Below are 14730 nucleotides of genomic sequence, written 5' to 3' on the forward strand. Positions count from 1 at the left end.
ATTGCTCCAAAGCGATACCAAATCTCAGGTGGAATGCGGATGATTTGAAATATAATTCCATGTGCTGTTTTATTCAATGCAATGGTGGCCTGTGTAACCCAGGATACAGCGCGGGGGTGAATTTCGTCTATCTCATTCAGAATGGTCCGCACAGCGCAGGCTCTATTAGGCCGCGCCCCCGGGAACCGTGTGGCTGCGCGGAGCAGGCGCGGTGCGGCTCCCGGAAGGTCGGCGTGGCCGCGCGCAGCCGCAGTAATACCGAGTCAGAGGCCGGAGCAGAGGCGCCCGGCGGCGAGAGCACGGCACCATGAAGCGGATGGTGCAGCGAGGCCATCCTCACCGCCCCATATGGAACAGTGTGAGTGAGAGGAAACAGAGAGCAGTGGTTAATGGTTGTTTCTCAGACTGGAGGAAGGTTTCCAGTGGAGTTCCCCAGGGCTCGGTGTTAGGAGCCCTGCTCTTCCTGATATATATTAATGACACAAACTTGGAGGCATTGGCAACTGTGAGGAGGAAAGTGGGAAACTTCAAAAGGACACAGGCAGCTTGGTGGAATGGGAGACAAGTGGCAGTGGGAAAAGTTCCTGCACCGATTGCCCCGCAGCTGCCCCTGGGGAGCGTCCCCACTCTCAGTGCCTGGGCAAGTCAGTGTTGGATAGAGCGCTTTCTGGGTGCAGATAATTGTTTTATTCATTCATGTGATGTGTGCGTCACTGGCTTGGCCAGCATTCATTGCACTAATTACCTTTGAACTGAGTGGCATCTTCGGCCATTTCAGGGGGCATTAAAGCGTCAAAAACATACTGGGGGTCTGGAGTCACATGTGGGCAGAAATGCCTCCCTCAAGGGGTATCAGTGAACCAAGTGCGTTTTTTACAACATGCCCTTCATTAGACCTTTAATTCCAACTTTTTATTGAGTTCAAATGTCACTCTCTGCTGTGGTGATATTCAGGTCCCAATGCATTACAATGGATCTCTCGATCACTAGTCTAGCGATAATACCAGTACACCATTACCTCCCCATGTGGGAACTGTGGTCGCCATTCGCCGGTATCAACAATTGTTTTATTGCAGGCTGATTGTCAGAGAGCTGAAACGTGAACTCTGTTTCTTTCTGCACAAATGCTGCCTGATTTCTGTATTTGCAGAATTTTCATCTTGTTTCAGATTCCCAGTGTCCACCAGTGAAATATTGCAGCTGTTGCTCAGAAATCCGAGGCTTGAAGGAGCCAAATGAAGAGCTCTTGAATCAGGCAGAATGTTGTTTGTGGAACTCAGTCCCTCAGTTTCTGTGAAGGTATGTTCTTGTTAAAAGAGTGACTTTGGTGTGCAAAAGCAGGAGAAAGTGGCGGGTTTAACCGTAACCTTAACATCTGAGAGCAATAGGGTCCAAACACTTCTGATCAAAGGTCATTAACTGTGTCTTGTACAGTTATAGAGACATTGCACTCTGACATACAATAAGTGTTGGGCAGATTCACATGGGCACATTCATATGCAGTATCAGACTGAGTTAATTCCACACTGAAATACTGTAACAGAGACTGACAGAAAAAGAGTAATATCAGAACGTAAGAAAAAGGAGCAGGAGAAGGCCATTCAGCCCATCAGGCCTGCTCTGCCATTCTGTAAGATCATGGCTGATCTGATTGTGGCCTCAACTGCAGTGTCTGTCCCCATAACTCTTGATTCTCTTGTAGATCAAAACTGTGTAACTCAGGATTGAATCTATTCAATGCCAAAAAGTAAAGATCCATTAAAAGAAGTAATTCCTCCTAATCGCCATCTTAATTTGGATATGTTTTATCTTTAAACTGTGCCTTCAATTTTAGTTTCCCCAACACATTGCAATATCCCCCTCAGCATCTATCCTGTAAAGCCACTCAGAATCTTGTATGTTTTAGTACAATCGTCTCTCATTCTTCTCCAATGAGAATTGGTCAAACTTGTTTAAATTTTCCTCTTAAGATAACTCCTTCATTTCAGGAATCAGCCCAGTGAATCCTCACTGAACTGCCTCCAATGCAAGTATATCCCTCCGATAGTAAGAAGATGAAAACTTTACACAGTACTCTAGATGTTGTCTCACCAATGCCCTGTAGTTGTAACAAGACTTTCCTACTTTTCTACTCCAGCCCCATTGGAATAAAGATCAACATTCCATTTGCCTTCCTAATACTTGCTGAACCTGTTCATTAGCTTATTATGATTCGTGTACAAGGACAGCCAAATCCATCTGCACTGCAATATTCTGCCGTCTCTCTCTATTTGAATATTTTATACTTTTCTATTCTTCCCACTAAACTGGAAAACCTCACATTTTCCCACGATGTGGAGATGTCGGCGTTGGACTGGAATGGTCACAGTAAGAAGTCTCACAACACCAGGTTAAAGTCCAAATGGTTCATTTGGTAGCACAAGCTTTCGGCGCACTGCTCATTCATCAGATAAGATTCACCTGAAGAAGGAGCAGCTCTCCGAAAGCTCATGATACCAAATAAACCTGTTGGACTTTAACCTGGTGTTGTGAGACTCCTTATTGTGCTCACATTCTTTCGGATTGTATAAAACATCTGCCAAATTTGTGTCCACTCACTTAACCTATAGAGATCCCTTTGCAGACTCTGTGTCCTCCTCACAACCTGCTTTCCCACCTATCTATTGTCTGAAAATTTCACCTGAGTCATTAATATAGATTGTAAATAGCTGAGAACCCAGCACTGATCCCTGTGTCTCTCCACTCGCTTCAGTTTGCGAAGCTGACAGTGACCCACTTCCATACAGAAACAGGGACTGGCAGATAAATTGTTATGAATTGATTTAGAGTCAATTCCACTCCTACGTACAGTAACAGAGATTGACAGTGTTAATGCCTCACTGCAGTGAAGGATAAAGAATAGTTACTTCCAGCCTCACATGCAAATCAGAGATGAACAGAGAGTTAATGCCCCATTCACATCCAGTAATAGAGAGTAACAGATACAGAATTAATTCTATATTCACACATGCTAACGAAGATGGACAGAAAGGTTAAAACTAAATTCAGCACAGTCCCAGATGACCATAGGCTGCTCTCCCCTTTCATGAATAACCTCAGCTGGTACGGGAATTGAACCCACGCTGTTGGGGTTGGTCCGCATCACAGCCTCGCTGTCCGGCCAACTGAGCAAATCAATCCTCAGGATAAGACAGAGAGGTAATTGCACACTGAAACACAGGAACAGAGACTGACTGATCGAGTTAATTCCACACTGACTTGCACTAATAGAGGCTGACATCAGAGAATTGATTCCATTCTCAAATAAACTGACAGGAAGAAATTCACTGTAATTCCACCCTGAAATACAGTAACACAGACTGACAGAGAGTGAATTGTGCTCTCATGTATACATTGACAGATAGCGGGAATGAGTTAATTCCACATTCACATACAGTAACAGAGATGGACAGATAGAGAGTGAATTCCACACTCTCACTCTATAGACTCCAGGATGGCAGTTTGCCTCCCTGGTGCCAGGGTCCTGGATGTCTCTGAGTGGATACAAAGCATCCCAAAACAGGAGGGAAATCAGACAGATGTCACGCATGACATAGGTAGAAAGAGTAACAGCAATTTAGGCAGTTAGGTAGAAGATTAAAAACAGGACCTCTCGGAGAGTAATCTCAGGATTACTCCCTGTGCCACGTGCGAGTGGGGCAAAGAACAGGGAGATAGTGCACCTGAACACGTGGCGAAAGAGCTGGTGCAGGAAGGAGGGCTTCAGATTTTTGGATCATTGGGATGTCTTCCAGGGAAGGTGGGGCCTGGCCAAGAAGGACGGGTCACGCCCGAGCTGAAGGGGCACCAACATCCTGGCTGGGAGGTTTGCTGCTATGGTTCAGGTCGGTTTCAACTAATGTGGCAGGGAGTGGAAATCAGAACAGTACGGATGAACGTGGGACTATGGCCAGGCGAGCTAAAAGGAACAGCAGGCTGGGGACGTCGAACTCAGTGGACCTGGAGGTCAGGAGTTGAACTGCTTCAATGTAAGGAATATAAGGGGGGAGACAGATGAACTTAAAGCCCTGATTCATGAGCAGAACTTGGATGTAGTTGCAGCAACGGAGACTTGGTTAAAAAAGGGACAGGACTGATTGCTAAATATTCCAGAATATAAAGTGTTTTAGGCGAGACAGAGGGGAAGGTTAAAGAGGTGTGGGAGTTGCAATACTGGTGAGGGAACATGTTACAGCTGTACAGAGGGAGGACAACTTGGAAGAATCATGTAATGAGACGCTGTGGGTAGAGCTCAGAAACAGGAAGGGGGAAGTCGCTATGATAGGGGTGTACTAGAGGCCTCACAACAGCCCATGGAAGTTGAATGGATATATAAACAGATTCTGCACAGATGTAAAAATAAAAGGTTTGTTGTAGTGGGAGACTTTAATTTTCCTCATATTGATTGGAAATCCCTTAGTGCTTGGGGTCGGATGGTGAGGAATTTAAGAGTGTCGAAGGTTTTTTGGAACAATATGTGACTCGTCCGACTGGAAAGGGGGCTATACTGGACCGAGTACTCGGGAATTTGCCCAGCCAGGTCATCAAAGTTGCAGTGAGGGAACATGCAACGGACAGTGATCACAATTCCGGTAGCTATCAGATACTCATGGAAAAGGGCGAGTGTTGTCCTCGGGTGAAAGGTGCTAAATTGGGGGAAGGCTCACTGCAACCAGATTAGGTCGGATTTGGAGGCTGTTGCTTGGGAGAGGCTCTTTGAGGGTAAATCCACATCTGGCATGTGGAGTCTTTTACGGAGCAGTTGATCAGAGTGCAGGACTGGAATGTGCCTGTGAAAAGGAAGGACAGGAAAGGCAGGATTCGGGAACCGTGGATGACCAGGGAAATTGTGAATCGAATCAAAATTGAAAAGGATACATACATGAGGCCTAGGCAACTAAAAACAGATGAAGCACTTGAAGAATATAGGGAAAGTAGAAAAGAACTCAAACAGGGAGCTAGGAGGGCAAAAAGGGGTCAAGAAATATCCTTGGCAGACAGAATTAAGGAGAATCCCAAGGCATTTTGTACAGATATTAGAACATAGAACAGTACAGCACAGAACAGGCCCTTCGGCCCACGATGTTGTGCCGAGCTTTATCTGAAACCAAGATCAAGCTATCCCACTCCCTATCATCCTGGTGTGCTCCATGTGCCTATCCAATAACCGCTTAAATGTTTCTAAAGTGTCTGACTCCAGTATCACTGCAGGCAGTCCATTCCACACCCCAACCACTCTCTGCGTAAAGAACCTACCTCTGATATCCGTCCTGTATCTCCCACCACGAACCCTATAGTTATGCCCCCTTGTAATAGCTCCATCCACCCGAGGAAATAGTCTTTGAACGTTCACTCTATCTATCCCCTTCATCATTTTATACACCTCTATTAAGTCTCCCCTCAGCCTCCTCCGCTCCAGAGAGAACAGCCCTAGCTCCCTCAACCTTTCCTCATATGACCTACCCTCCAAACCAGGCAGCATCCTGGTAAATCTCCTCTGCACTCCTTCCAGCGCTTCCACATCTTTCCTATAGTGAGGTGACCAGAACTGCACACAATATTCCAAATGTGGTCTCACCAAGGTCCTGTACAGTTGCAGCATAACCCCACGGCTCTTAAACTCCAACCCCCTGTTAATAAAAGCTAACACACTATAGGCCTTCTTCACAGCTCTATCCACTTGACTGGCAACCTTTAGAGATCTGTGGATATGGACCCCAAGATCTCTCTGTTCCTCCACAGTCTTCAGAACCCTACCTTTGACCCTGTAATCCACATTTAAATTTGTCCTACCAAAATGAATCACCTCACATTTATCAGGGTTAAACTCCATTTGCCATTTTTCAGCCCAGCTTTGCATCCTATCTATGTCTCTTTGCAGCCTACAACAGCCCTCCACCTCATCCACTACTCCACCAATCTTGGTGTCATCAGCAAATTTACTGATCCACCCTTCAGCCCCCTCCTCTAAGTCATTAATAAAAATCACAAAGAGCAGAGGACCAAGCACTGATCCCTGCGGCACACCGCTAGCAACCTGCCTCCAATCCGAAAATTTTCCATCCACCACCACCCTCTGTCTTCGGTCAGACAGCCAGTTACCTATCCAATCAGCCAACTTTCCCTCTATCCCACACCTCCTCACTTTCATCATAAGCCGACCATGGGGGACCTTATCAAACGCCTTACTAAAATCCATGTATATGACATCAACTGCCCTACCTTCATCAACACACTTAGTTACCTCCTCAAAAAATTCTATCAAATTTGTGAGGCACGACTTGCCCTTCACGAATCCGTGCTGACTATCTCGGATAAATCCGCATCTTTCTAAATGGTCGTAAATCCCATCCCTAAGGACCCTTTCCATCAATTTACCAACCACCGAAGTAAGACTAACCGGTCTATAATTACCAGGGTCATTTCTATTCCCTTTCTTAAACAGAGGAACAACATTCGCCATTCTCCAGTCCTCTGGCACCATCCCCGTGGACAGCGAGGACCCAAAGATCAACGCCAAAGGCTCTGCAATCTCATCCCTTGCCTCCCAAAGAATCCTAGGATACATTTCATCAGGCCCAGGGGACTTATCGGCCTTCAGTTTATTCAAAACTGCCAAGACATCCTCCCTCCGAACATCTATTTCCTCCAGCCTATTAGCCTGTAACACCTTCTCTTCCTCAAAAACATGGCCCCTCTCCTTGGTGAACACTGAAGAAAAGTATTCATTCATCACCTCGCCTATCTCTACTGACTCCATACACAAGTTCCCACTACTGTCCTTGACCGGCCCTAACCTCACCCTGGTCATTCTTTTATTCCTCACATAAGAGTAAAAAGCCTTGGGGTTTTCCTTGATCCGACCCGCCAAGGACTTCTCATGTCCCCTCCTAGCTCTCCTAAGCCCCTTTTTCAGCTCATTCCTTGCTAACTTGTAACCCTCAATCAAGCCATCTGAACCTTGTTTCCTCATCCCTACATAAGCTTCCCTCTTCCTTTTCACAAGACATTCCACCTCTTTTGTGAACCATGGTTCCCTCACTCGGCCATTTCCTCCCTGCCTGACAGGAACATACCTATCAAGGACATCCAGTATTTGTTCCTTGAAAAAATTCCACTTTTCATTAGTTCCTTTCTCTGACAGTTTCTGTTCCCAACTTATGCCCCCTAATTCTTGCCTAATCGCATCATAATTACCCCTCCCCCAATTGTAAACCTTGCCCTGCCGTACGGCCCTATCCCTCTCCATTGCAATAACAAAAGACACCGAATTGTGGTCACTATCTCCACATTGCTCTCCCACAACCAAATCTAACACTTGGCCCGGTTCATTTCCCAGTACCAAATCCAATGTGGCCTCACCTCTAGTTGGCCCATCCACATATTGTGTCAGGAAACCCTCCCGCACACCCTGCACAAAAACTGCCCCATCCAAACTATTTGACCTACAAAGGTTCCAATCAATATTTGGAAAGTTAAAGTCCCCCATGACAACTACCCTGTGACCCCCACACATATCCATAATCTGCTTAGCAATTTCTTCCTCCACATCTCTATTACTATTTGGGGGCCTATAGTAAACTCCTAGCAACGTGACCGCTCCTTTCCTATTTCTAACTTCAGCCCATATTACCTCAGTGTGCAGATCCCCCACGAAGTGCCTTTCCGCAGCCGTTAAACTATCCTTGATTAACAATGCCACTCCTCCACCTCTTTTACCAGCTTCCCTACACTTAGTGAAACATCTATACCCCGGAACGTCCAACAACCATTCCTGTCCTTGTTCTACCCACGTCTCCGTAATGGCCACAACATCGTAGTCCCAAGTACCAATCCACGCCCCAAGTTCATCTACCTTGTTCCGGATGCTCCTTGCATTGAAGTAGACACACTTCAACCCACCTTCCTGTCTACCAGTACCCACCCTTGACCCTGATACCTTCCCCAATACCTCACCACCCTCACTGACTTCTGGACTACAACTCCCTTTCCCACTCCCCTGACAAATTAGTTTAAACCCCCCTGAAGAGCCGTAACAAATTTCCCTCCGAGGATATTGGTGCCCCTCTGGTTCAGGTGCACCCCGTCCTGTTTGTACAGGTCCCACCTTCCCCAGAACGTGTTCCAATTATCCACGTATCTGAAACCCTCCCTCCTACACCATCCCTGCAACCACATATTTAACTGCACTCTCTCCCAAGAGAGTGCAGTTAAACAAGAGGGTAGCTAGAGAAAGAGTTGGTCCACTTAAGGACAAAGGAGGGAAATAATGCATAGATCCAAAGGAAATGGGTGAGATCCTTCATGAGTACTTTGCATCGCTATTCACAAAGGAGAGGGACATGTTGATTGGTGGTGTCTCAGAGGGATATGTAAGCCTTTTGGGACAAATTATGAGGCAGGAAGTGTTAGGTGAATTAAAAAGCATTCAGGTGGACAAACTCCTAGGGCCAGATGGCATTTATTCCAGATTTCTGAAGGAGACAAAATTTGAAATTGTTGGGCCTTTAACAGAAATCTTTGTTTCCTCGTTGGCCACAGGTGAGGTCCTACAGGATTGGAGGATAGCTAATGTTTTCCCATTATTTAAGAAGGGTAGCAAGGATAACCCGGTTAATTATAGGCCGGTGAGCTTGACGTCAATGATAGTGAAATTGTTGGGGAAGATTTTTAATGAGAGGATTTGGAACTGAATGGTCTTATTAGCGACAGACGGCATGGTTTTGTAGGAGGGAGGTCATGTCTCATTCATTAAATTCAGTTTTTTGAGGAGGTGACAAAAATGATTGACGACGGAAGTGCTGTGGATGTTGTCTACCTTGACTTTAGTTAAGCATGTGAAAAGGTCCCTCATAGCAGGCTGGTACAAAAGATTAAATCACATGAGATCGGTGTGAACGAGCCAGATGGATTCAGAACTGCCTTGAAGACAGAGGGTAGCGATGGAAGGGTGTTTTTCTGAATGGAGGTCTGTAACTAGTGGTGTTCCGCAGGTTTTCTGCTGTTTGTAATATATATAAATGACTTGGAAGAAAACGTAGCTGAACTGATTAACAAGTTGGCCGATGATACAAAGATTGGAGTTGGGGATAGTGATGAAGATGGTCAGAGAATACAGCAGGATATAGCTGGGCTGGAAAATTGGGCAGAGAAATGGCAGGTGGAATTTAATCCGGACAAATGAGGTGATTCATTTTGGTAGGTCCAGTTCAGATGGGAGCTATAAAATACATGGCAGAACCATCAGGAGCAAGACACACGGAGAGATCGGGGCGTGCAAATCCACAGATCCTTAAACATGGCAGCACATGTGGAAAAGGTGGTAAAGAAAGCATATGACTTGCTTGCCTTTATTGGACGGGGCATCGGGTATAAAAGTTAGCAAATTATGTTACAGTTACATAAAATGTTGGTTTAGCCACATTTGGAATACTGTGTTCAATTCTGGTCACCACACTACCAGAGGAATGTGGAGGCTTTGGAAAGAGTGCAGAAAGGTTTGCCAGGATGTTGCCTGCGATGGAGTGTATTAGCTATAAGGAGAGATTAAATAAAATGGGATTGTTCTCCCTGGAAAGACGGAGGCTGAGGGGAGACCTGATAGAAGTTTATAAAATTATGAGGGATATAGATAGGGTGAACAGTTGGAAGCTTTTTGACAATGACAATTACAAGGGGGCACAAGTTCAAGCTGAGGGGGGAAAGGTTAAGTGGAGATGTGCGGGGAAGTTTTTTTACACAAAGGATGGTGGAGGCCTGGAATGCACTGCCAAGTGAGTTGGTTGAGGCAGATATGTTCGCGACATTTAAGACTTATCTGTATAGACATATGAACAGGCAGGGAATAGAAGGGTACAGGTGGATGGTCTCGATAGTACAACGTGTTCGGCGTAGGCTTGTGGGCTGAAGGGCCTGTTCCTGTGCTGTACTGTACTGTTATTTATTTTCTTGTTCTCTTTGTATAGCGGTTCTCACTTGAAGAATTCTTCTGACATGCATCACGCGGCTTCTTCATTGTTTCGTTATATTTTCTATCTTCCTCATCATCCAGCTCTGGCTTTGGTTCCCCTCCCTTTCACCCTGATTGGAATATACCGAGTCTGTACCTGAAACATCTCCTGAAAAATCACCCATTGTCCTGTTACAGTTTTTCCTGTCAGATTTTGGCTCCATTTTACTCTCGCTCAATCCCAGCTCCTCCCGTTGAAGTTAGTCCTCTTCCCATTCAGAAGTGCTACTTTAGATTGTTCCTTGCTAATATCAAGCTTGTGATACAATGATCACTGTTACCCAAGTGACCACCCACAGACACCTGGATCATGCGGTCAACCTTCCTGTCAGTCTGTGTGAGAATGGAATTAATTCTGTATCTGCAATGCATGATCTGCCTCCAGATTTGCTGCTCTATTTCTTTGTCACCACACCTACCTTTTTCCCTTCTCTGTCTTTTCTGTTCACATTGTATTGAATAGCAATCGCCCGGTTCACTCCATTTCTAAGCCACATTGTCATCATTGCCAGTGTATTGTATTCCCAAATGGCTATTTGTGCTTCTAACTCACCAACCTGATACACCACACTGTGTGATTACACACATGCATTCTAAACCTGTCCTTGTATTCCTCTTAGATTCCTTCTTCATCTACTCTGATCTTATATGGCCCTACTTCTTCCTCTAGATATTCCTCCTTTCTACTTCTATACACTGATGTCTATCCCCCTGCCATCCACACTAGTGACCCTCCCCATGAGGACACAGGCATTGAGGACAGAATCATGCAAGTTATGCTGAGCCTTTAGAAAGTTTTGATTGGACCACAGCTGCAGTATTGAGTCCAGTTCTGCTCAGCACCCTTGAGGAAACATGTGAGGATCATTCAGCGGGTGCAGAGGAGATTAACCAGAATGGTTTCAGCAATGAGGGTTTTAGCCACAATGTTAGGTTGGAGAAGCTGGGGTTGATCTTTTTGGAGCAAAGCAGATTGAGGGGGAGATCTGATAGAGGTGGACAGGATTATGCCAGGTGTGGATCAAGTAGACAAAGAAATGCTGATCCCATTCGCTGAGAATGCAAGGACTAGGGTGCACAAGTTGAAGGTTTTGGGATGAGCCAGAGAGGGGATGTGTGTGGAAGAACTTCTCATGCAGCGAGTAACAACCTGGAAGTCGCTGCCTCTGAGGGTGGAAGCAGAGACGATGAATAATTTGAAAGATGAATTGGGATGGACATTTGAGGGAAATAAACTGATAGGGCTCTGGGGATAGAGCAGGGGAGTGAGACTTACTGGATTGTTGCATGGAGAACCAGCATGGACTGGATGTGGTTCCAGAGATATCTTTTTAATCCACAATCAGTCAGAGCAGGAGAGACAGACATTGTTTCCATGTCACCCCAACTCAGTACCGCTGACAGAGAGATACATAAATCCCAGTCCAAATTCTCACTCACTATCAGATTGTCAGTGTGTCAGTCCTAAAATATTGCAGCATTAGCTGCAATTAAATTAAATGCCAGATACAACTGAATGATAGGATAACCTGAGACACCAACTGTGATCATTAAAATAAGAATACATATAAATTTGATGAGTACAGATTGAGATACAGATCACATACCCAACCTGATGCCTCATAGAGTGTATGGCAGATATTATATTCTAACAGTGAAAGCTAAGCTCAACATTCAAGTATAAAGTTCTTACAACCAGAGTGAATGATGAAAGCATCAATTTGATTAATAAAATTTGAATAACACTTTCTTTCACTTTGCAACGATTGTGAGATGAAAAGATCCATGGTCCTTCCCAATTGTGTTCAAATAGAAAGTGATTTAATCCTCGGCCAAATTCTCAATAATTCCATTAAAACCCACAGCATTAATGGTCTGTTTCTGTGCTGAAATTTCAACGTGGAATGAACTCAGATTGTTAAACAGTCACAGAGCCTGAGGTTATGTAATGAATCCCACACTGTCAGAGCAGCAGAAGCGACAGATTCAGAATCATTCTCGAGCACATGTTCATTACCAGACACTGACAGAGACAGACTGTTACTGAACTCACTGACAGAACCTGATCCTGAATGACACTAATCAATCTGACACACATATATGGTACCACTGACATGGTCAGAAATCATCACAAACCCACATAGACTGCCGAATGTGCACAAACAGCACATGTTTCTTCAGAAGGAACTCTTCAAAATGCAGCTCATGAAAATACAACAAAACTTACTCCAACTTATAAATCAAAGAAAGGGTTTGATAAAGAAGCATCATTACTCCAAACTCGGGGTCTCGCCTGGGCCAATCCAAGCTCTCCAAAATTCTGCACAGTTCCTTATTTATAGTGAATCAGCTGGTCAGCTGACTATTACATCACTTTAATTGGTTCCATGGTTCACTGGGTCAGCTGACCCTTACATCTTGTTCCCATTAGTCTCATTACATCCAATCAAAGTTGTCACCGGTTACATTCTAACAACACACACCCATTAAAGAGTGGGAGTTACAGACCCACATTTTCAAACCGGTTTACCACATTCCCATGGAGGATCACTGAATTATACTAAAATAATCCCACACTCACATCCAGCACCAGATGCTGACAGACACAGCATGAATTCCAAATTCACATACAGCACTTGTTACACGACTGAAAGAGGATTTTTGGCCTGTCAAGTTCTGGCTCTCCAAGTGAGTAACACACCTCGGGCCATTCATCCACCTTCTCCCCACATCTCTGCACATTCTTCATTTTCAGGCAATAATCCAATTCTTTCTTGAAGGCCTCGATTGAAGCTGCCTCTCATGCACTGTCAGGCCCCACATCCCACACCATAACCACTCGCTGTAGGAAGAAGTTTCTCCTCATGTATCCATTCCTCCCTTTCCCAATTCCCTTAAATCTGTTCCCTCTGCTTCTCAACCCATCCAACAATGGGGACAGTTGTTCTCTGTCAACTCTGTCCAGACTCCTCATGATTCTGAATACTGTTATCAAATCTCCTCTCAACCTGCTCTGCTCCAAGGAAAGTGGTCCCAACTTCACCAGTTTATCTCAATAACTGAAGTTCCTCATATTTCACAATGTGTCTCACTTACACAGGCCAGAGGCAGCATATACTTATATGCAGAGCCCTGACAATTGATCCCAATCTCACAGACAGTACCACCGACTGACAGAGTTAATCCCACTCTCACAAACAGCACTGAAGATAAACAGATGCAGAATTGGTGTCAAAGATTCCCAGATTTTGAGAATGATCTCCACATTCCCATTCAATGTGAGTAGCTGACAGATACAGACTGAATTCCACTATCACATTGAGCAGCGGAGCACACTCAATGCCACAGACTGAAAGGTATTCAATCAATATCACACTGATTCACACTGCCAGAGACTGACAAATACAGGATGAATCTCACAGATGGATACAAAGACTGATAGGTCCAGAATAAACCCAGCCCCCTCATAGTGGCCGAGAAGGACAGCTACAACATTAATCCCAAACTGGCATATCATCCCAGGGAGTGAATGAATCCCGCGCTCACTCTTAGCCCCCACCAACTGGCAAATACACAATGTGTCTCCAACACTACCACAGACAGAATGACTCCATCAGTTGCATAGTCCCCGAGACTAAAAGATACAGAATGATCCTCACCTTCACACCCGAACAGAGAGTAAATCCCAAACTCTCGCACTGTATCAGCGAGTGAGTAAATCCCACACTTCACACACTGTATCAGACAGAGAGTAAATCCCACACTCTCACACTGCATCATCCAGTGAGTAAATCCCTCACTCTCGCACTGTACCAGAGTGAGTAAATCCCACACTCGGATACTGTATCAAAGTTCCAGGGACCCAGGTTCAATTCCACCTTGGGTGATTGTCTGTGTAAAGTTTGCACATCCTCCCCTTGTTTGCGTTTCCTCCCATGCTCCAAATGTTAAGTGGATTGACCATGCTAGATTGCCCCTTAAGTGTCCCAAATATATTGGTTAGGGGGATTAGCAGGATAAATATGTGGGGTTACCAGGATAGGTTCTGGGTGAGATGCTGTGTCAGAGTCTGTATAGACTCGATGGGCCAAATGGCCTTCATCTGCACTGTAAGGATTCTATGACAGTTAAGGCTGAAATAGACAAAGTTTGGTTTCTCAAAAAATCAAGGAGTAAAATGGGGTTGAAGCTGAAGATCTGAAACACTATCAGCTGCTACTACGCCCACATCTGGAGCCTGAACCCACAGTTTGGAATCCACATTTTCAAAGAGAAATACAGCTCATAGATTGCAAAGACATGTTACCAGGAAAATGGAAGGAATGTGGGGAATATTTTATGAGGGATTAAGAGATTTTGGATTGCAATCTTTAGAGAAGGCTGATTTATGGTTCAGTTCAAGTTTATAAATTGATACATTTTAATTTGACATGGAAGTACTCGATGAAAGGTCTGGTACGGGGAAGTTCCGAACAACAAAGGGACCTTGGCGTGTTTGTTCATAGATCTCTGAAGGCAGAAAGGCAGGTTAATAGTGTGGTGAAAAAGGCGTATGGCACATTCACCTTTATCAATCGGGGTATAGATTACAAAAGCAGAGAGGTCATGATTGTGGTGAACCACTGTTACTACATGTATGTACCTGGACACACCCATGCTGCACCTGGCCCGAGACTCCTCCC

At 44.9% G+C, this 14730-nt stretch overlaps 1 long non-coding RNA gene across 1 annotated transcript; it reads left to right on the forward strand.

Moving 5' to 3' along the window:
* The first annotated feature begins 242 nt into the window (after window positions 1–242).
* Window positions 243–11659, forward strand: LOC144485045 (uncharacterized). The gene is made up of 3 exons (XR_013496135.1): window positions 243–358; window positions 1170–1299; window positions 10005–11659. It is a non-coding gene; the product is annotated as an uncharacterized LOC144485045 (long non-coding RNA).
* Window positions 11660–14730: the final 3071 nt, after the last annotated feature.

Source organism: Mustelus asterias, unplaced genomic scaffold, assembly GCF_964213995.1.
Source record: "Mustelus asterias unplaced genomic scaffold, sMusAst1.hap1.1 HAP1_SCAFFOLD_152, whole genome shotgun sequence".
Taxonomy (NCBI): Eukaryota; Metazoa; Chordata; class Chondrichthyes; order Carcharhiniformes; family Triakidae; genus Mustelus; species Mustelus asterias.